Genomic DNA, 22781 nt, shown 5'->3' with positions numbered 1-22781 from the left:
CAGAAATAACAAAAGTCAAATACCTGTTTATAAACATGACTGCTAACGGATATGACATCTTGAATTAAATGATCAACATTGGCTGTGAAATACTTTTATTCAAAGTCACAACCGTTTCCGCTTAAAGTGAAGATGCATCCACAAGTGATCTGTGCAAAAATTAACAAAGAAAGAATTCTTAAAACAATCTAAAGGACTAAGGGATACAGAAAAGCACTGTCGTATAGCAATACTTTAAAAGCTATAAGCACATATCGCACTACAAGCGGGAGTCCACAAGTAAAATGAAGTGGAAAGCGTAAAACCTATAGAAGTAAAACTTGGATTGAGAGCGCTTGGGGCAAACAAAGCTGTAGACTAGTAAGGCACCTAAACAATTTCAGTGCATGAACCCACCAATAAAGGAGAAGAGCCCTTCCAAATCACGAACAGGATGCAGGTTAAGCGACAGCAGACAAGGCAGTACTGACAGCTCAGCAACGCAGAAGATGTTTCCAAGTGGCCTCAGAGGCTACGGAGACAAAACCGTCGGTGTAGAAGGCCTGAAGGGTGGAGGGAAGGGTGGCAGGGCATTTGCTAAATTATTTAGAAATTATGTAACACAGAATAGAAAAAACTCAGTATCATGTATGAAAAAAGGTTCGTTTAAGGAGAGATGAACCCATGCATCCCTAGACTTTGAGGTGTTGTAAAGGAAATATGCCGATTGCCCAAAATATTAACGCCAGGATTGTTTTCGCCCACGAAAGTTATTGGCAGATATGTGCATAGGATCTTTTAACACTGTGTAAATTATATTTCGAATAGGGAGGAACTGGTTAGCCGACTTTCTGACATTTCAGTCCTGGAGTGCACTTCTCTTGTTTCCTCTGGCATAAAAGATATGTGTTTAAGCACACCAACAAACCACGTATATCACATAGCTAATGAGAATATCAGAGATCGCAGTGGAAGTTTATTTGACGAAATTGACGAAGTGCTTCTGTTACTAAAGTTGGTATTACGTTTCAATTATTTTAAATTTGAAATTGTTACATATACAGAAAAATAGGGTTTAGTAATGAGCTCATGTCGTAATGACTTGGAAACATTTTAATGACTTATTTCGAGCGCAGTATGATGATGCAGTTAAACAATTTTTGTAGTAGCACAATGTCTGTGGGCCAGGTTCAAGGTGAGGTCATTTTACTATACAAAGGTTCATTTGAAGACTATGATACCTCAACGATTTCAGCTCAAAGCTGGCACTTAACGCGCATTTGCGCTGAACAGGTCACCGTGTCACCGGCAACCGAAAGAGTACGTAGGTTTTATATTTCCAACGCAATGATAATACCCTTAATGTTGAGAAGAGTTTGAGATTTACCGTGCTCTAAAGAGAATATCAGTTTCCGCTCTGAATGCGACTGACTAATCAATAGGCATTACTCCTATAGCCCACTACTTTGCTGTCAAAAAATCTTTAGCTTCCTAGATTAGCCTTTTGCGTTTCTCCACTAATATTTGAACGTAGTATACTAGGGCGCACTTGTATGTGACACCAGAATAATATAAAAATATTAATAAGTGCAAATCAAACTAGTATACCAAAATGGGTGAATGTCTCTGGTAGGCTCGATAACGCGGATCGCTGACTGTGCGCGGCCACAGAGCTAAGGATATTGCTTCATTGGAGTAACAGAGCGCTGGACACTCAGTTGTAAGTAGCTGTCCGTGAGGGAAAGACGATGGTGTAGGCAATTTTTGTGGTCAGCTGCTACCAAGAGTTAGATTAATGTAGGTATGTCAGCATTGTTGAACATGGATGCAAAAGCCTTCATGGAAATAAGGTAAAAGAGTTAAATAATTAGGATTTCTGTTTCGCCAGCACGTTAGTATAGATATGTTGGCTGATATCTTGTACTTGTTGAGAAACCTCAGAATGTACGTAAACGATTTCGATAAAGGTTAGTTAAATATTTCATTATTGTATTGCTTTTAAGATTTCTTAACTCAGCTATGTGTAATTTGATGATTTGCATTTATTTTGGATTATTGAAATTATGATACTTGCTGTTTAAATCTCGTTGTTTGTGAATCAATCGTGAGTAATGTAACTTCAACTGTCAGATGTTTTTGAAAAGACAAACTTAGCTTGCAATATAATTTTGCTAAAAAAAACTGAGTGTTGTATCACCATAATCGGTAAGGCCTACCAGTCCCGGTCACATATTATTTAAAGAAGTGAGTTTTCTTAAATGTTATCGTTTCTCAGCGAAATGAATTTCATGCGCATTTCAAGTATTATGGCCAACACAGCACACTGTTGAGCCTGTAGCTAGCATTCATATTTTTTATGAGGGAGCAAAAATGGTTCAAATGGCTCTGAGGACTATGGGACTTAACTGCTGAGGTCATCAGTCCCCTAGAACTTAGAACTACTTAAACCTAACTAACCTAAGGACATTACACACATCCATGCCCCAGGCTGGATTCGAACCTGCGACCGCAGCGGTCAAGCAGTTCCAGACTGTAGCGCCTAGAATCGCTCGGCCACCCAGGCCAGCTTATGAGAGAGCAGACTATATTGCTTTACTCCGTTGCTGCTTTAGAGATAAGACAATTTAATATATTTGTTATGTAAACAATGCCTTAGGATTCAGTGCTTAAGGGGCTGGATGTATTTTGCAGTGACTGTATTTCGTTATTGGTACTGGGAGTTGCATTGCCCAAACGATTAGTAAAGTTTTGCTGACAATATGGCAGTGTAAGCACACCACTTGCACTTAAAACACGCTACACGATAATTAGGAGTTTTGTAGCCGTTCCACAGTCCAGACTTCATTCAACGTAATCGTATTTTTGTTTTATTTTAAACAACGTTAGGTACTATATTATTTGTGCGAAAGAGGGATTTTATATTACCACTCAGTCTGTATTAATATTTTACATTTTGACTGTCCACTTGCAGCGTTCCTTTCTTCTTATTTCTTTTTAATAAATGATATCAATCTTTTCTACACTGTGTAACTTTCTTTAATGTAATTTAGCACATGTTCGGCCGTCCCCACCCTTCACACCTTCTATACTGACGGTTTTTGTTTCCGTCGCCTCTGGCGCTACGTAAAACATCTGCTGCGTTGCGGAGCTGTAAGTACTTCCTTGACTGTGGCCGCTGCACAGCCTTGGTGCTCACAGCATGACAAGACTCTTCACGTTTATTGGGTTCAAGTTTTGAAATTGTTTAGGTGTGAAAACAGTCTGCAACACTGTTTGTGCCACATGATCTTTATCCGGATGTTATTTGTATAGGTTCTACGCTATTGGCTTCATTTTAATTATGAACTACCGCTTTTAGTGTGATATGTCTTTAGGACTTGACGTGAATGATGAGGAGTGGCTCTCCCGTGTGTGTACTTTGAAGTATTGTCATACGATACTATTTTTCAGTATCTCCTAGACCATTGTTAAGTATTCATTGCGAATATTGTTAATTTTTGTACAGATCGCTTGTAGATGCGTCTTCAGTTGACCCGAAACCGGTAGTGACCCTGAATAAAAGTATTTTACAGCCAGTGTGGTTAATTCCATTCAAAGTGTGGAAAATTACCTGGTGTTGCACGTAGTTAATAGTAACGAATGTAAAATGCACCCAAAAGCTTTTGCTATTGTAGAAAGGGTGCAAAGAACGTTCTACGAAACGTCTTCTTACACGAAAAAAACATAAAATCATTGAAATAGCTTAGGAATGGAGTGTTACTTCTAGAAACGGCCACTGGAAAGGAAGGTGATCACCATTTCAAATTTAAAAAGTTATCAGAATTACTCGTACGATGGGATAACGTAAATCCCTTAACAAAAGGCCTGATCTACCACTAAGTTATTACCATTGATGGCAACGACTTGATAAAGTAACTGTCTTATGATGGAGTAATAGACGGCAGAATCATTATGTTTCTTGTCTCAGATAAATCCGGACACCAGTATGGATAGTTGTGCGTGTTAAAGCCGCACTGCGACTCTTTCCGGAAGATCAACGAAGACAATCGTTGTGCCGGCCAACCATGTTGTGGTTTTTAGGCTGTTTTCCACACCCCACTAGGTGAATAATGATTGATACCCAAGTTCCGCCTCAGTTACACGATTCGGCAAATATTTAGAAAACTTTAGCCCACTTCCACATGGATAACCCAAGATGCATACATTTGCAGCACATGTATTCCGCTGAGGGTAATAAGGTGGCCCCAAGAAGCAACAACCATTCCGATATGGCTCCGATGCGATGATAAAGCACAAGGTAAAGAAGAAGAATATCTGAGATATTTCCGAAAGCTAAAGAGAGAGAGAGAGACAACTTAGACCAGAGAAATCGGAGGGATAAGCAAAGGTTGTGAGTTATGTGGAAAATGCGTCGTTACCGATGTCTTCCATATCTTAGTATAATTTATAACAGGAAATTACACTGATGGGCGCTGGACTGCAATCTCGACATTGCACTGTTTTCTATCCTTGCTTTCTCTGTTAAAAGATGACTCTCAGGATGCAACACAGAACACTTTATTATCTGCGGAATTTCTTAGTGACGTTCGTCTCAGAAACAACAACTAAACAATCATTAGTTATTTCTTTGAAATAACAAAGTTTACAGTCGTGGTAAAAGACTGACGTCGCATCAATCCATACGGCTGTAGTGCGGCGGCCGTGAGGGACCGCGTGTGCTCGAGTAGCGAGGCGGGACGACGGTAAGGAGCAGAGTTGAGCTTCCTGACTTGTCTTCCGTTAGGGGACTGCGAAAGCAGCAGAACTACAGAGTACTGGAACTGAAACTGGAACTTGAAATGCAACTGGCCTGCTGGAAGCTTCTTCTGGCCTTATTTAACCAGTAGGTGGAAATACGTGCGGACGGTATTTGTTCTTCGATAGCAGCGCTGCTGGTTTCCTTTGGCGCACGCTGCTCGGAAGCGTAGCTTGTGCCGCAGGTGGAGCCTGAACAAACGGCAGATAATCACAATGTTGGTATACAGCTGTCTGTCGTGACATGTTATGCTTCTCTTGTGTGAATACACAGTCACCAGAAAGACGCTTGAGCGCGACGGGTAGGCAACTCTGTGCGGCAGAGACGTCGGACTGGCAGAGGACTCACGCGACCTACGTCCTATATACAACACGACCTTCTTGTAATGCGCCATATCAGTACTCTTCCCAGGATATGGGTTAGAAGTGAACTGTAAAACTGGCAATCCATTGCAGAAGAGATGAGTTTCACAGTAGAGAAGATGAACTTCTGTTCACAACTTGAGGTATGTAGTTTACAATGATTTTGGGACATTTCTTTCGCTTTCTTCCACACTAGCAAATCTCAAAATACGGAAAGCAGAAACCTTTAAGTAGGATACATGCCACTTAAAATAACGAACAACAAGAAGCGCTTATGGCTTTTAAGGTTTACAGTTTAGTTTATTAGATATTTTTTCCTTGTTTCGGGCCATCTGAAGATTTGTCAGTGGGATTCCGAGCCGGTCGCTGTGGACGAGCAGTTCTAGGCGCTGCAGTCCGTAACCGCGCTGCTGCTACGGCCTCAGGTTCGAATCCTGCCTCTGGCGTGGATGTGTGTGATGTCCTTAGGTTAGTTAGGTTTAAGTAGTTCTAATTCTAGGCGACTGATGACCTCAGATGTTAAGTCCCACAGTGCTTAAAGCCATTTGAACCAGTTGAATCATGGCAGCGATTGTGATCGACAGTTGTTACAATTGAAAGTATTTCAGCCTGATGGCGTCGTAGCCGTAAAGATCACACGACGTAACCGTTAGAATGGTTCAATGGTAGAAATACTACTCCAACAGTGAAATAGTCCATATTTAGGCTGATAATACGGATAAAAAAAATCGGCCCGTAAAAAAATCACATGTAGTATAAAAACTGTACACTGTTTTAAGCTCACGTATAAAATACAAGAAAATACACTCCTGGAAATGGAAAAAAGAACACATTGACACCGGTGTGTCAGACCCACCATACTTGCTCCGGACACTGCTAGAGGGCTGTACAAGCAATGATCACACGCACGGCACAGCGGACACACCAGGAACCGCGGTGTTAGCCGTCGAATGGCGCTAGCTGCGCAGCATTTGTGCACCGCCGCCGTCAGTGTCAGCCAGTTTGCCGTGGCATACGGAGCTCCATCGCAGTCTTTAACACTGGTAGCATGCCGCGACAGCGTGGACGTGAACCGTATGTGCAGTTGACGGACTTTGAGCGAGGGCGTATAGCGGGCATGCGGGAGGCCGGGTGGACGTACCGCCGAATTGCTCAACACGTGGGGCGTGAGGTCTCCACAGTACATCGATGTTGTCGCCAGTGGTCGGCGGAAGGTGCACGTGCCCGTCGACCTGGGACCGGACCGCAGCGACGCACGGATGCACGCCAAGACCGTAGGATCCTACGCAGTGCCGTAGGGGACCGCACCGCCACTTCCCAGCAAATTAGGGACACTGTTGCTCCTGGGGTATCGGCGAGGACCATTCGCAACCGTCTCCATGAAGCTGGGCTATGGTCCCGCACACCGTTAGGCCGTCTTCCGCTCACGCCCCAACATCGTGCAGCCCGCCTCCAGTGGTGTCGCGACAGGCGTGAATGGAGGGACGAATGGAGACGTGTCGTCTTCAGCGATGAGAGTCGCTTCTGCCTTGGTGCCAATGATGGTCGTATGCGTGTTTGGCGCCGTGCAGGTGAGCGCCACAATCAGGACTGCATACGACCGAAGCACACAGGGCCAACACCCGGCATCATGGTGTGGGGAGCGATCTCCTACACTGGCCGTACACCACTGGTGATCGTCGAGGGGACACTGAATAGTGCACGGTACATCCAAACCGTCATCGAACCCATCGTTCTACCATTCCCAGACCGGCAAAGGAACTTGCTGTTCCAACAGGACAATGCACGTCCGCATGTATCCCGTGCCACCCAACGTGCTCTAGAAGGTGTAAGTCAACTACCCTGGCCAGCAAGATCTCCGGATCTGTCCCACATTGAGCATGTTTGGGACTGGATGAAGCGTCGTCTCACGCGGTCTGCACGTCCAGCACAAACGCTGGTGCAACTGAGGCGCCAGGTGGAAATGGCATGGCAAGCCGTTCCACAGGACTACATCCAGCATCTCTACGATCGTCTCCATGGGAGAATAGCAGCCTGCATTGCTGCGAAAGGTGGATATACACTGTACTAGTGCCGACATTGTGCATGCTCTTTTGCCTGTGTCTATGTGCCCTTGTTTCTGTCAGTGTGATCATGTGATGTATCTGACCCCAGGAATGTGTCAATAAAGTTTCCCCTTCCTGGGACAATGAATTCACGGTGTTCTTATTTCAATTTCCAGGAGTGTATTATCCTACAACTGATTGTAGCGCTGCAGGTACTTCTTACTGCAACGTCCATCCATTCTGCTAGGGACAATCGGAACTGTATCTGCGAAGTACTTGATTTCGGGGCCTGTTTGAGGCAAATAATTTTAATTTAGGTTACATCTCTATGAATGAAATGAAATTTGTATATTTATTTATTATTACCAACATGGTATATAGTGAGAAAACTAATTCATGCTCTTCTTAATCTACTACAAAATTATTAGCGATTGTGTTCCTTGGAGTGTATTATAAGCTACACATGACTACTTTCAAACATGCACGCTCTGCTCTGTGCACTACTAGCTGTACACGAAAGAGGGGGATAAACGCGCCACAGCTTCCAACGACTAGGCTTACCACTATGGCTGCAGATGGACTACTTGATTGATTGAGAAGCTGTAGTACGTATTTTTCGGTTTTCTGTATTCAAGGCAGAGCCAGTGGGAATGAGACTGTAGAATAATAAAACAGTTTTACACCAGGTATGCTTTTTTCCGAAAATGTTGTGTTTCGTGCTACAGGTAAGTATTACACTCTTGTCACTCTTACGTGTAAACTAAAGCTAAGTGTAAACTGAAGCGCCGAAATGGTAACTGGGACGCTGACAACGGCAGTCAGTGCCGAAGAGCTAGAAATTACCATTCTAGAAAGTCCTAAAAACAAATCCATGGGCTCAGATGATCTTCCTGTAATATTTTATCAAGTATGTTTGTAACTAATTTAACAAAGTCTTTAAACATGTGTAATGAACTAGTGAATTCTAACTTCGATATCCTAGAGAACTTTTTAGGAAGAACAATTGTTTATTTCCTAAACTACAGTTTAGTAACGTAATTGTACATCTGAGACCGATCCTCTATTTCAACAGCGATTGTAAGAGATTTGATAGTATTTAACATACAGTATTAAAACAATAATGGACAAGGTGACTAGCACATACCAGGCAAACGTTGGTAAAAACTGAACAGCTTGTCAAACAGTCGGTGATTATAGGGATGTTATATCAACAACGGGAGTCTGCAAGATTCGATGCGTGATAGTTCTTAGATTTTGAGAAGGCCTTTGTTAGGGTTAACCACGCTTTCTTTCTAGGCACCACTCAAACAATTGGTTTTCTACGTTAATTCCTTAATAAAATAAGCATAATGTTTAACGTTTGCGTTTCGAGAGTCACCATTAGTGGCTGTCTAACCGGGGAAATAGAAATTAACGGCTCATAGAGGAAAGGTTGCCCCCATATCGATGGCATTTTTTGCCATCAGTGTTGAATATTTGCTTGCTACCTTCAGAGAACAATTAAGAAGGTAAATATTCTAGGTGTACGCAGACGGCATTGATATTTTAGTAACAGACACAAATGGGTTCGACAGGGCAATGCAGATTGTAAACAACTACGAACGGCTATATTGTGTCAGGCTCAATACAAGGAAACCCGGTATCATGAACATCGACCATGGAATAAATCCAGAACAATAAGGACACTGACCTGTAAACATAAATATGAAATGCTTAGAAATTTATTTCAGACGCAGCATTCAACATACTACAGCCGCGAACTATAGGAACCTCCTCAAAAGTATCAGAGCCAGCGTAAAAGAACACAGTATAAGAAAACCAGATGAGATCCAGAAAGTAAACCATGCAAATGTTTATGTCGTCTGTAAAATCAGATATGTTAAGCAAATTCTGCCCATAATGAGGAATTGGCAAAAGAATTAATTCAGCACTAAGCCACTTTGTCAGCCGCGCTCAGATACTGGAAGTCATGTTTGATACGCTGATGCTCACCGAAGGAAATGAAGGACTTACCTTGTAGAAGTTTAACGTAATTCTCAAGCACTGTCTCAAGCACTGTATGTTTGCAATACATAGCACAACTGATTACTAAAACAGAGCAGGTGAGCGCCGATCCATCCACGTTGATACAACACATTCCGAATGCCTTTTATGAGCTGAAACATTTTCTAATCGAATACGTACATCTGCAACCGAAAATCTCTGACAAAGGCGTAATGAAAGCGTAGGAAATATAGGTGAAAGTAACAGGAAATTAACAACAGAAACGCCGTTAAACCGATATATAGAGAGAGCTACAACAAAAATTTTTCGTCGGATGTCAAAGCGACGTGCTATATGGCTATAAGTATGAAGACACCAACGAACGCAAAACTTCACGACATCCGTATCTCGGACACACCCATGTGGACAACACGTATGTTACTAGTTACTGATGAATACAGATTTTTGTTTTAGAACGCTAAAGACATTTGGAATCACGTTTAGCAGAAGCTGTCATTTATCAATAGAACGTCTCCCACCGTAGTCACACCAAAAGCTTTTGGCTCCAGGTGCAGCTCTGTACCCAACGACGAAGAAAAACGCTGTTAACTACATCAAAGGGCACAGAGAGCACTGCATATTCACAGAAGTGGAGAAGAGGAAAGAAGGTTACTGGGAGTATCTTACAACATAACATCTTAAACTTACACGCACCAAAAACTACAAGAAGAATTATGCAAATTTTCTCAATAGAGTTCTCTCGTAATACGCACTGAGGACCTCTGGAAACAGAGGTAGTTACGGTAGTTAGTCCAAACGCACAAGTAACTTTAAGTGTTCTTAGATATGTTTTTAACGCAGAAACGTTGATTTGTATTTATGTGTTGTATCGAAGCGACACAGGCGTTCCTTTTCCCTTTGTTTTTCTTTTCAAAATGAATTGACTAAGTTTATGAAGAGGAGAGTTTCATGTAAGATCAAATAGTCATATAAGAACAAATATTAAGCCGTGTTTCAGAAGATGACAATTTACAGGGTGTTTCAAAAATGACCGGTATATTTGAAACGGCAATAAACACTAAACGAGCAGCGATAGAAATACACCGTTTCTTGCAATATGCTTGGGACAACAGTACATTTTCAGGCAGACAAACTTTCGAAATTACAGTAGTTACAATTTTCAACAACAGATGGCACTGCGGTCTGGGAAACTCTATAGTACGATATTTTCCACATATCCACCATGCGTAGCAATAATATGGCGTAGTCTCTGAATGAAATTACCCGAAACCTTTGACAACGTGTCTGGCGGAATGGCTCCACATGCAGATGAGATGTACTGCTTCAGCTGTTCAATTGTTTCTGGATTCTGGCGGTACACCTGGTCTTTCAAGTGTCCCCACAGAAAGAAGTCACAGGGGTTCATGTCTGGCGAATAGGGAGGCCAATCTACGCCGCCTCCTGTATGTTTCGGATAGCCCAAAGCAATCACACGATTATCGAAATATTCATGCAGGAAATTAAAGACGTCGGCCGTGCGATGTGGCCGGCCACCATCTTGCATAAACCACGAGGTGTTCGCAGGGTCGTCTAAGGCAGTTTGTACCGCCACAAATTCACGATGCATGTCCAGATAGCGTGATGCAGTAATCGTTTCGGATCTGAAAAATGGGCCAATGATTCCTTTGGAAGAAATGGCGGCCCAGACCAGTACTTTCTGAGGATGCAGGGACGATGGGACTGCAACATGGGGCTTTTCGGTTCCCCATATGCACCAGTTCTGTTTATTGACGAAGCCGTCCAGGTAAAAATAAGCTTCGTCAGTAAACCAAATGCTGCCCACATGCATATCGCCGTCATCAATCCTGTGCACTATATCGTTAGCGAATGTCTCTCGTGCAGCAATGGTAGCGGCGCTGAGGGGTTGTCACGTTTGAATTTTGTATGGATAGAGGTGAAAAACTCTGGCGCATGAGACGATACATGGACGTTGGCGTCATTTGGACCGCAGCTGCAACACGGCGAACGGAAACCCGAGGCCGCTGTTGGATCACCTGCTGCACTAGCTGCGCGTTGCCCTCTGTGGTTGCCGTACGCGGTCGCCCTACCTTTCCAGCACGTTCATCCGTCACGTTCCCAGTCCGTTGAAATTATCGCTTTTCGGTCCTTTGGTTACATTAAACCTCCGTTGAAAACTTCGTCTTGTTGCAACAACACTGTGTTCTAGGCGGTGGAATTCCAACACCAGAAATATCCTCGGTTCTAAGGAATAAACCATGTTGTCTACAGCACACTTGCACGTTGTGATCAGCACACGCTTACAGCAGGAAGACGACGTACAGAATGGCGCACCCACAGACTGCGTTGTCTTCTATATCTTTCACATCACTTGCAGCGCCATCTGTTGTTGAAAATTGTAACTACTGTAATTTCGAAAGTTTGTCCGCCTGAAAATGTACTGTTGTCCCAAGCATATTGCAACAAACGGTGTATTTCTATCGCTGCTCGTTGAGTTTTTATTGCCGTTTCAAATATACCGGTCATTTTTGAAACACCCTGTAAAAGGATAGTAATTCTACCAACCAATAATTTCAGTTACTGCAAAACATAACACTTTCCTTTCAAAGTGGCAAATTTTATCATTTAAATGGCAACATTTTTTCACGTTCTTTGAAGAGCAGGATTTAAAGTTTTTTCTTCCTCAACAAGTAAATTTTTAACGTGGTACGAAGAATTGGGATTTATGATTGGTCATCTGTATAGCGTCCGCGCCCCCCCCCCCCCCCCCACCCCCGGTAGCAGAGTGGTCAGCGAGACTGAATGTCAGTCCTAAAGGCCCTGATACTTGTGAAGCAATGAAAGTGTATTCCCGGCTGGCTTGGAGTTTTTCTCCGCTCAGGGACTGGGTGTCGTGTTGTCCTAATCATCATCATTTCATTCCCATCTACACACAAGTCGCCGAAGTGGTGTCAAATCGAAAGACTAGCACCCGGCGAACGGTCTATCTGACGAGAGCCCCTAGTCACACGACATTTACATCTGTATGGCAGGAGAACTTTGGTTTGCTTATTAACAAGAAGAATACGACACACACAGAATAAGTTGTGCTAATGGAGAGTGTATCTTTTCTATGTAAAAGAACATGAATGGCGAAGAAGCCAGGCCAATGAAGCCAATAAAAACAAGCGCAAGGACGGGCTACATCTACATCTACATAGATACTCCGCAAACTATCGTGCCGTGCCTGGAGGGGATTACCCCGTGCCACTACTTGTCATTTCCTTTCGTGTTTCACTCGCAAACAGAGTGAGGAAAAAACGACTGTCTGTATGATTCCTTATGAGCCCCAGTTTCTCGTATCATAGTTTCGTGGTCCTTACGCGCGATGTCTGTTGGCGGGAGTAGTATCGTTCTCTAAAATTTCCCAATAGTGTTTCTCGAGAAGAACGTCGCCTTCCCTCCAGAGATTCCCATTTCTGTTCCCAAAGCTCCTCCGCAACGCGTGTTGTTCGCACCTATCGGTAACGAATGTAGCAGCCCACCTCTCCGCTGCTTCGACGTCTTCCTTCAATCTGACCTGGTACGGATCCCAGACACTCGGGCAGTACTCAACAATAGGTTGCACCAGTGTCCTGTATTCAGTCTCCTTACAGGTGAACCATCCTTTCCTAAAATTCTTCCAATAAACCGAAGTTGAACGTCCCCTTCCCTACTACAGTTCTAACATGCTTGTCTCACCTTCCCAAAAAGACTTCCACAATATTAAGTGACATCTGATAAAAATTAAAGTTTGAACAACAAACATATACACATCATAAGTGCAATTACACTGAACATGTACCTTTTATATGTTGTTGTTGTTGTGGTCTTCAATCCAGAGACTGGTTTGATACAGCTCTCCAAGCTACTTTATCCTGTGCAAGATTCTTCATCTCCCAGTACGTACTGCAACCTACATCTTTCTGAATCTGCTTACTGTATTCATCTCTTGGTCTCCCTCTACGATTTTTACCCTCCACGCTGCCCTCCAATACTAAACTTGTGATCCATTGATGCCTCAGAACATGTCCTACCAACCGATCCCTTCTTCTAGTCAAGTTGTGCCACAAACGTCTCTTCTCCCCAATCCTATTCAATACTTCCTCATTAGTTATGTGATCTACCCATCTAATCTTCAGCATTTTTCTGTAGCACCACATTTCGAAAGCTTCTATTCTCTTCTTGTCCAAACTAGTTATCGTTCATGTTTCACTTCCATACATGGCTACACTCCATACAAATAATTTCAGAAACGACTTCCTGACACTTAAATCTATACTCGATGTTAACAAATTTCTCTTCTTCAGAGACGCTTTCCTTGCTACTGCCAGTCTACATTTTGTATCCTCTCTACTTCGACCATCATCAGTTATTTTGCTCCCCAAATAGCAAAACTCGTTTACTCTTTTAAGCGTCTCATTTCCTAATCTAATTCCCTCAGCATCACCCGACATAATTCGACTACATTCCATTATCCTCGTTTTGCTTTTGTTGATGTTCGTCTTATACTCTCCTTTCAAGACACTATCCATTCCGTTCAATTGCTCTTCCAAGTCCTTTGCTGTCTCTGACAGATTTACAATGTCATCGGCGAACTTCAAAGTTTTTATTTCTTCCCTATGAATTTTAATACCTACTCCGAACTTTCCTTTTGTTTCCTTTATTGCTTGCTCAATATACAGATTGAATAACATCGGGGAGAGCTACAACCCTGTCTCACTCCCTTCCCAACCACTGCTTCCCTTTCTTGTCCCTCGACTCTTATAACTGCCATCTGGTTTCTGTACAAATTGTAAATAGCCTTTCGCTCGCTGTATTTTACCCCTGCCTCCTTCAGAATTTGAAAGAGAGTATTCCAGTCAAAATTGTCAAAAGCTTTCTCTAAGTCTACAAATGCTACAAACGTAGGTTTGCCTTTCCTTAATCTAGCTTCTAAGATAAGTCGTAGGGTCAGTATTGCCTCAGGTGTTCCGATATTTCTACGGAATCCAAACTGATCCTCCCCGAGGTCGGCTTCTACTAGTTTTTCCATTCGTCTGTAAAGAATTCACGTTAGTATTTTGTAGCTATGAATTATTAAACTGATAGTTCGGTAATTTTCACATCTGTCAACGCCTGCTTTCTTTGGGATTGGAATTATTATATTCCTCTTGAAGTCTGAGGGTATTTCGCCTGTCTCATACATCTTGCTCACCAGATGGTATAGTTTTCTCAGGACTGGCTCTCCCAAGGCTGTCAGTAGTTCTAATGGAATGTTGTCTACTCCTGGGGCTTTGTTCCGACTCAGGTCTATCAGTGCTCTGTCAAACTCTTCACGCAGTATCGTATCACCCATTTCAAATGGTTCAAATGGCTCTGAGCACTATGGGACTTAACATCTATGGTCATCAGTCCCCTAGAACTTAGAACTACTTAAACCTAACTAACCTAAGGACATCACACAACATCCAGCCATCACGAGGCAGAGAAAATCCCTGACCCCGCTGGGAATCGAACCCGGGAACCCGGGCGCGGGAAGCGAGAACGCTACCGCACGACCACGAGCTGCGTATCACCCATTTCATCTTCATCTACATCATCTTCCATTTCCAAAATACATCGCCCTTGTATAGACCCTGTATATACTTCTTCCACCTTTCTGCTTTCCCTTCTTTGCTTAGAACTGAGTTTCCATATTAGCTTTTGATATACATACTAGTGGTTCTCTTTTCTCCAAAGGTCTCTTTAATTTTCCTGTAGGCAGTATCTATCTTACCCCTGGAGAGATAAGCCTCTACATCCTTACATTTGTCCTCTAACCATCCCTGCTTAGCCATTTTGCACATCCCGTTGATCTCATTTTTGAGACGTTTGTATTCCTTTTTGCCTGCTTCATTTACTGCATTTTTATATTTTCTCCTTTCATCATTTAAGTTCACTATTTCTTCTGTTACCCAAGGATTTCTACTAGCCCTCGTCTTTTTACCTACTTGATCCTCTGATGCCTGCACTACTTCATCCCTCAAAGCACCCATTCTTCTTCTACTGTATTTCTTTCCACGATTCTTGTCAATTGTTCCCTTATGCTCTCCCTGAAACTCTCTACAACCTCTGGCTCTTTCAGTTTATCCATGTCCCATCTCCTTGAATACCCACCTTTTTGCAATTTCTTCAGTTTTAATCTACAGTTCATAACCAATAGATTGTGGTCAGAGTCCCATCTGCCAGTGGATATGTCTAACAATTTAAAACCTGGTTCCTAAATCTCTGTCTTACCATTATATAATCTATCTGAACCTGTCAGTACCTCCAGGCTTCATCCATGTATACAAACTTCTTTTATGATTCTTGAACCAAGTGTTAGCTTTAAATAAATTGTGCTCTGTGCAAAATTCTACCAGGCGGATTCCTCTTTCGTTTCTTACTCCATATTCACCTACTACATTTCCTTCTCTCCCTTTTCCTACTGACGAATTCCAGTCACCCATGACTATTAAATTTTCGTCTCACTTCACTATCTGAATAATTTCTTTTATTTCATCATACATTTCTTCAATTTCTTCGTCATCTGCAGAGTTAGTTGGCATATAAACTTGTAATACTGTGGTAGGTGTGGCCTTCGTATCTATCTTGGCCACAATAATGCGTTTACTATGCTGTTTGTAGTAGCTTACCCGCATTCCTATTTTCCCATTCATTATTAGACCTACTCCTGCATTACCCCTATTTGACTTAGTGTTCGTAACCCTGTAGACACCTGACCAGAAGTCTTGTTCATCCTGCCACCGAACTTCACTAATTCCCACTATAACTAACTTTAACCTATCCATTTCCCTTTTTCAAATTTCTAACCTACCTGCCCGATTAAGGGATATGACATTCCACGCTCCGTTCCGTAGAACGCCAGATTTCTTTCTCCGTATAATGACGTCCTCTTGAGTAGTCCCCGCCCGGAGATCCGAATGGAGGACTATTTTAACTAAGGAATATTTTACCCAAGAGGACGCCATCATCATTTATCCATACAGTAAAGCTGCATACCCTCGGGAAAAATTACAGCTGTAGTTTCCCCTTGCTTTCAGCCGTTTGCAGTACCTGCACAGCAAGCCTTTTCGTTAGTGTTACAAGGCCAGATCAGTCAATCATCCAGACTGTTGCCCTTACAACTACTGAAAAGGCTGCTGCCCCTCTTCAGGAACCACACGTTTGTCTGGCCTCTCAACAGATACCCATCCATCGTGGTTGTACCTACGATACGGCTATCTGTATCGCTGAGGCAGGCAAGCCTCCCCACCAACGGCAAGGTGCATGGTTCATGAAACATTACGCCCAGACTTTTAAACGTCTTCACTGTGTCATGCAGGACACTAGTAATAATGCATCCGAACGTTAAAAGTTTTATCTTCCCATTCATGCGCATTAACTTTAGGACACCAACGTGAAATTTCGTCAAAGTCGTCTTGTATCGCCATACAGTCACTCATCTTCGACACCTTACCCTGCAACACTGCATCATCAGAAAAATGCCGCAGACTGCTGCCCTCCCTGTCATCCAAATCCGCGGTCGTATCACACACTTCCCTGGGGCACTCCTGACGATACACTTGTCTCTAATGAATGTTTGGGGACATTATACTGAGTTCTATTAGTTACGAAGTCTTCGAGCCACTCACATATCTGTGAACTTATTCCATATGCTCGTACTTTTATTAACAGCCTGCAATGGGGTACTGTGTCAAATGCTTCCCGGAAATGTAGACATATGGAATCTAGTGTTGCCCTTTCATCCATAGTTCTCAGTATATCAAGTGAGAAATGGGCAAGCTGAGCTTCGTGCGAGTGAAGCTTTCTAAGACCACCCTGATTCGTGCACATAATCTTTTCAGTCTGAAGGAAGTTTACTATAGTCGAACTGAGAAAGTGTTCAAGGATTCTGCAGCTAACAGAAGTTCGGGTTATTGGTCTGTAAATCTGTGGGTCCATTTTTTTACCTTTCTTATATACTGTACTCCCTTGCACTTCTTTCCAGTCGCCTGGGACTTTACGCTGGGCGAGAGAATCACGATAAAAGCTGGCCAGCTAGGAGCGAATGCCGTACAGTACTATTCGTGAAACCGCACTGTGAGTCTATCCGGACGTGGTGATTTATATGTTTACAAATCCTTCAGTTTCACTAAGCCATGAATGCTTATTACTACGTCGTCCATAAGGGAGTCTTTCCGATGGTCAAAATCTGGTACGTTTGTACGATTCTGTTGTGTGAACGATTATTTGATCGTGAAATTTAAAAATTCAGCTTTCGTTTTGCTGTCTTCACCTGTCATACCCGACTGGTTCACGACAGACTGAATGGAAGGCTTAAACCCGCTTAGCAATTTTACATACGTTCAGAGTTTTCTCGGGTTCTCTGCTCGATTTTTCTGTAAGGTGTGAACGTAGTAGTTGTTTGCGCTTCGCGCATAAATCTTTTCACAGACGCACGATTCTCTACTAACCTTCGCTTTCTCATTTATGCATTCCCTTTAGAAGCGAGAGTGTAACAGTCTCTGCTTCCTCAGCATTTGCCGAATTTTGTTATTAAACCATGGTTGGTCTTTTCCGTCCTTTATCCACTTACTAGGCACACAACTTTCCAGACCATGATTTACATTCTGCTTAAACTGTAGATGGAGGCGAGGCAAGAATACGAAAAGCACTAAAATGTTGGTAGATCGCTTCCCCCGGAAGGGAGACGTCCGGCACGCATGTTTTATTTACCAGGAAGTGTCAAATCAGCGCATACCTCGGTGGAAAGTAAGAATTTATCCTTGAATGATTAGTAATTGGTTATTAAAGTTCGGTAATCGAGGGATGATTGTAGACCAAGGCGCGAACTTCGCTAATGAGTGAAGTTTGTCGTTTGTTACGAATGCGTAAAGTACTAACAAGCAAATTAAAGAATGAAGTGGCTTCACCAGACGACAGGGATGATTCTGAGGTACTGTATGAACGGTCGTCATAATCATTGGGATACCCTGTTCCGTTACACTGTTACAGCTTACACTTCGAGAATCATAGAGTACGGGCTACCGTCACACCAATTAGCCTATGGTTGAAAGACGCCGTCACCATTCGGGACAGTGAATCCATATGGGGGAAGTAGGGAATCAGTACGGAAATTCCCATAAATCATACGGACTGTGTGGTGCCATGTGCAGAAATGAATAATGAAGGCTCCAGAAAGGCAGAAGCGAATGTTGCAATGGAATGCCTTATTACGGGGTGCTAAATAAGTAATGCAACACTTTTTTTTGATAGCAGTCTTTTTTCCGGATTCCAGAACACCTTCTTTTCTCCGCACTTTTGGCTACAAAACCTTATTGTTCAACATAACTTTCGTTCAGTGCGACTGCCTTACTCCATCTTACTGGGAGGGCATGTCTGACCGCATGGTACCCGAGTGACTTTTCGACGTCAAATTAAACTTCGTGTTGCATCAATAACCATTCCATCATGCACGTATGCTTCCCGAGCAGTGCATCCTTCGTTGGGCCAAACAATGGGAAATCGGAACGTACGAGATCTGGGCTGTGAGGTGCTCTTCGAGTACTCAAACTGGTGGACGATTGTGTCAGTTGTGCAGCGAGTTGTTTAACAGTGACCCGTCGATCACCTGGAATCAGTGTGTCTGCACATTCCAACACTGCAGATGTCACAACTGCGTGCAGTCGCCGGCACGCGGGATATCGAACAGATTTGTGCGACCTTGTTATGCTGTTGACAGACGTCCCATTCAACGGTTCGCCGTGCTCTTGGTCACTTACAGTTTTCCGTAGTCATTCTGCATTCACCTACGAATATATGCGATGCTCTAGTTTTTGACAACAGAAAGTAAATCACAGCTCTCCGCTTGGAACGCACCACCGTTACAGACCCCATTTTGAAGGCTACGTAGAGTGTCCCACCTATCGAAGTTAATGAATCTATAGGGGCTGAAGCGGGAACATTCCACTATGTCCCACATCAAATTCTTAACGTTTTCAAGCGAAACTGCATCATTTATTGAACGCTCCTCGAACATAAATACCATTTTGGGCAGTGAGTGACGCTGACAAGCCCTTACGTACCGAAAGGAAAGACAAAAATTTCTTACATTTGTTACCAACGTCCGTAACAAGTAGTCCAGATAACCTAGCCGGTAAACATGGAGCTACGAGGGGGAAAAGTGTTGGGCATCAGCCACAATAAGATTTCTGAAGAAGCTCAGGGGCGTGCAGGCCAGTCACCGAAGAAATTCTGCAGCTGGGTGCTAAAATAATGGTGGCATATTATAGTGCAAAGCATTGGCCTAGTGGATCCATGGGTTGTTTTGCCTCGCGTTATGACGCAAGACCACACTTCTTCAGCCTTCTATGTGACAGATAGTGGGCTCCAGCCAAATCTGGCGATTATCAGGGCCATTAGCTGCTCTTTTTTCTTGAATTCCAAGTTCCGCACGCGCCGTGACAAGCTCCACACCCATCTTTAATCCCAAGTGTGGTCGATCCATTACAGTCTCAATTCAGCATAGTCAATATGTAGGCAAGGCTACCAGTCTACGAGCCGCCAGCTAGACCTGATTTTAAGAAATCTGTGGTAAGTGCTTATGAGACTAAACTGCTGAGCTCATCGGTACCTAGGCTCACACACTAATTAATCTGACTTTAACTAACTTAAGCTGCGGGCAACACACACACCCATGCCCGAAGGTGGACTCGAACTTCCGACGGGGGGAGCCATGCAAAAGCTAGGCCTGATGGTTCCGAGTTTAGAAGTATTGCCGAGAGCAGGTCTCTCCCTAGGTTTCATCACCTGACATTTCAGCCCGCTACGAGGGTGCCGGGTTCAATATGGGCGTATACTTTGCCGTGGAGGCCGCCTGGAGCTGCCTGCAGTACATGTGAAACCAGCCGTAAGCTGAACTGACCGCAGGCTTGCTAGACCACATGCTTTGCTGGCCGTGCTGTGGTGAGGAAGCACACAGCTGCCGTAGTGTCCACTTCCACCAGCCGGTTGACGAGTGAAGACATCGCTCTTTTTTAATGGAGCCAGATTTAATAAAAACGGAAACGATTATTAGTGATTGATCTTTCTTGACTCCCATATCACCATGATGTCGGAAGATGTCCGCCCACAAATCGCGCCATTATGGGGAAGAAGTGGCAGTAATGGTTAGCATACTTATTCGTGATTCTAACACCGAAATGCAACTGAACTAGCCTAAATCGATACGTTCTCTCCAGCATTACGCCTATCCCCTGTGGCCGCGTACCTATGGCTCGGGGCTCCTGGTAGGGGAAAACGACGATCTGTTTCATGAGGACAAAAGCTCATCCATGAGCTACGGCAGCCAGGCTGTCTGAGCTTCCACTGCAACTTTGAAAACCTTTGGTTAAGTTCCTATGGGACCAAACTGCTGAGGTCATCGGTCCCTAAGCTTACACACTACTTAATCTAACGCTGACTAACTTACACTAAGGACGACACACACCCATGCCCGAGGGAGGAGTCGAACCGCCGATTGGGGAAGCCGTGGCAAGACGCCTTAAGACCGCGCGGCTACCCTGCGCAGCATTCCGCTGCATTACAGCTATTTGTGGGCGCCTTTTTGTTTATGGGTCCGTGTACAGACCGAGGGACAGGCTTCGGCATTAGGGTCGCCTTGTATTGTCGAGTCAGACGTGCTTACTGTTATTGCTTTGCTTTCCTCATAGGAAGCGTAGAATCACGGGTTAAACCAAAGTCCTTAATACGCTACCTTACCTGTTGGACAAGGGTTTTAGTTTCATTCAGAATATAGGTGGATATTACGGTGAGCATATGCTTTACGGATAGAGGGTGCCAGAGAGGGGAACTATTGAAAATACCTGTGTTCTGCTGTAAGGTTCCGCCATCCACGTTCTCAAGACACGTTGCGCTGTTAAATTATGAAGTCCTGACCTGTGTGGGTGCACTGCTTATGCACTGTTCTTGTATAAGCAAGTGTGTAAGGTTTTGTTAAATTTTATACTCTTCCGCCTCACATTTGGCTAAGGGTTGCCTTGTCAGTAAACTTGCAGGAGGCTAGCCAGCAGACAGTCCCTATGTAATGTAATTTCTATATTGCTTGTAAAACAGCTTGACGCCTGTGGCACCGACAGAATTACTGCTCACGTTTATCATTACTTCACTTTCGAGTTGTTCTGTGCCACTTCGGCATTGAGTGGCTTTTTATTTTGATTCATGTGGCCCCTCGTGTTGGGGGCCATTTGGTGATTGCTCTTTGGTGTGTCCTTTAGTTTGTTTTATTGTCTGAAGGCTAAATTTTTGATCTGCTTTATGTATTTAAAATGTAAATCTTACTCTATTCGTTTATCGAAGTAGTATTTAAAAGTTTCAAGTCCTTTGGTGCGTTTCAGGCAGCCTATTGCTGTTTGTAGGTACAGATTTTTCAAAACAATTTAAGGTCTGAAACAGGTATCCCAGTGGAGAGTCTTGTTTCCAAAAAGTTTCTGTTCAAGAGTTGCTTCATAGGTTTTGGTTACTCATTCGAAACGCAGTTGGTCACATGAGGCGGATATTTAAATTCTGATTTTCTTTGCCTTGGTAAATTAATCCGACAGCTGCCATGTCTAGTTGGCAAACGCTATTCGTAAAATATTGCCTACCTTGATTGCTGACTAAGGCGAGAAATTGACTGTAAATGTTTCAAAGCTGTGTTTAAAAGCACTGGTCGCCGTTCAGCTTTTAGTTAATAAACGTGTTTCTATAAATAATAATAATAACAATTGTTCTTCATATTTTATTGCTGTTCCTACTCCTAATAAGCGTTTTCCATAACTATTTTCGTCCCCTGATCTTTTCAGGACTTTTTAACTTCCTGATTTACCTATTTGTTTAATTTTTAACATTCTTCAGAAGACCCACATTTCGAGTACTTCCATTACTCCGGTTAGACCGTAAGTGATAGTGCACGGCGAGCTCCCGCTGCTAATAAGACGAGTACATCTTTCGTATATTATATACTTTTTGCTACGCGGAATTAGCCGAGCGGTTTAAGGCGCTGATGTCACGGACTGTGCGGCTGGTTCCGGTGGAGGTTCGAATCCTCCCTCGGGCATGGGTTTGTGTGTTTGTCCTTAGGAGAATTTAGGTTATGTAGTGTGTAAGCTTAGGGACTGATGACCTTAGCAGTTAAGTTTTCACACACATTTGAACATTCTTACACATTTTTTACAAGTTTAAAACAGGAACGACTTATTTTCCGTTATCTATGTACTTACTGGTCTATTTTCGTAATCCCTTATGTGTATGAGTGCTTACTAGGCACAAAGTTTTGTTTTAATAACAGTGTAGCGTAAAGTACCGCCGGTGTTATCGACCCTTGTATCGAACCTCGTTTCGTACAGGCTTTTGTTTCTCTGGATGGAACACATCTGTCTTGGTTAGCCCGTCAGAGCATCGCCAGACCCTGCTGCTAATAAGGCGGGTACTCAGTTCGTTTATTACATATTTTTACGAGCTTCAAACAGGTGCGACTTCAGTAACGGATAGGAAATGTGATTGCTATGTACAGATGCGAGCGGAGTTGTTGACCCTTCG

Source organism: Schistocerca cancellata, chromosome 5, assembly GCF_023864275.1.
Source record: "Schistocerca cancellata isolate TAMUIC-IGC-003103 chromosome 5, iqSchCanc2.1, whole genome shotgun sequence".
Taxonomy (NCBI): Eukaryota; Metazoa; Arthropoda; class Insecta; order Orthoptera; family Acrididae; genus Schistocerca; species Schistocerca cancellata.
This window is presented reverse-complemented; position numbering follows the sequence as displayed.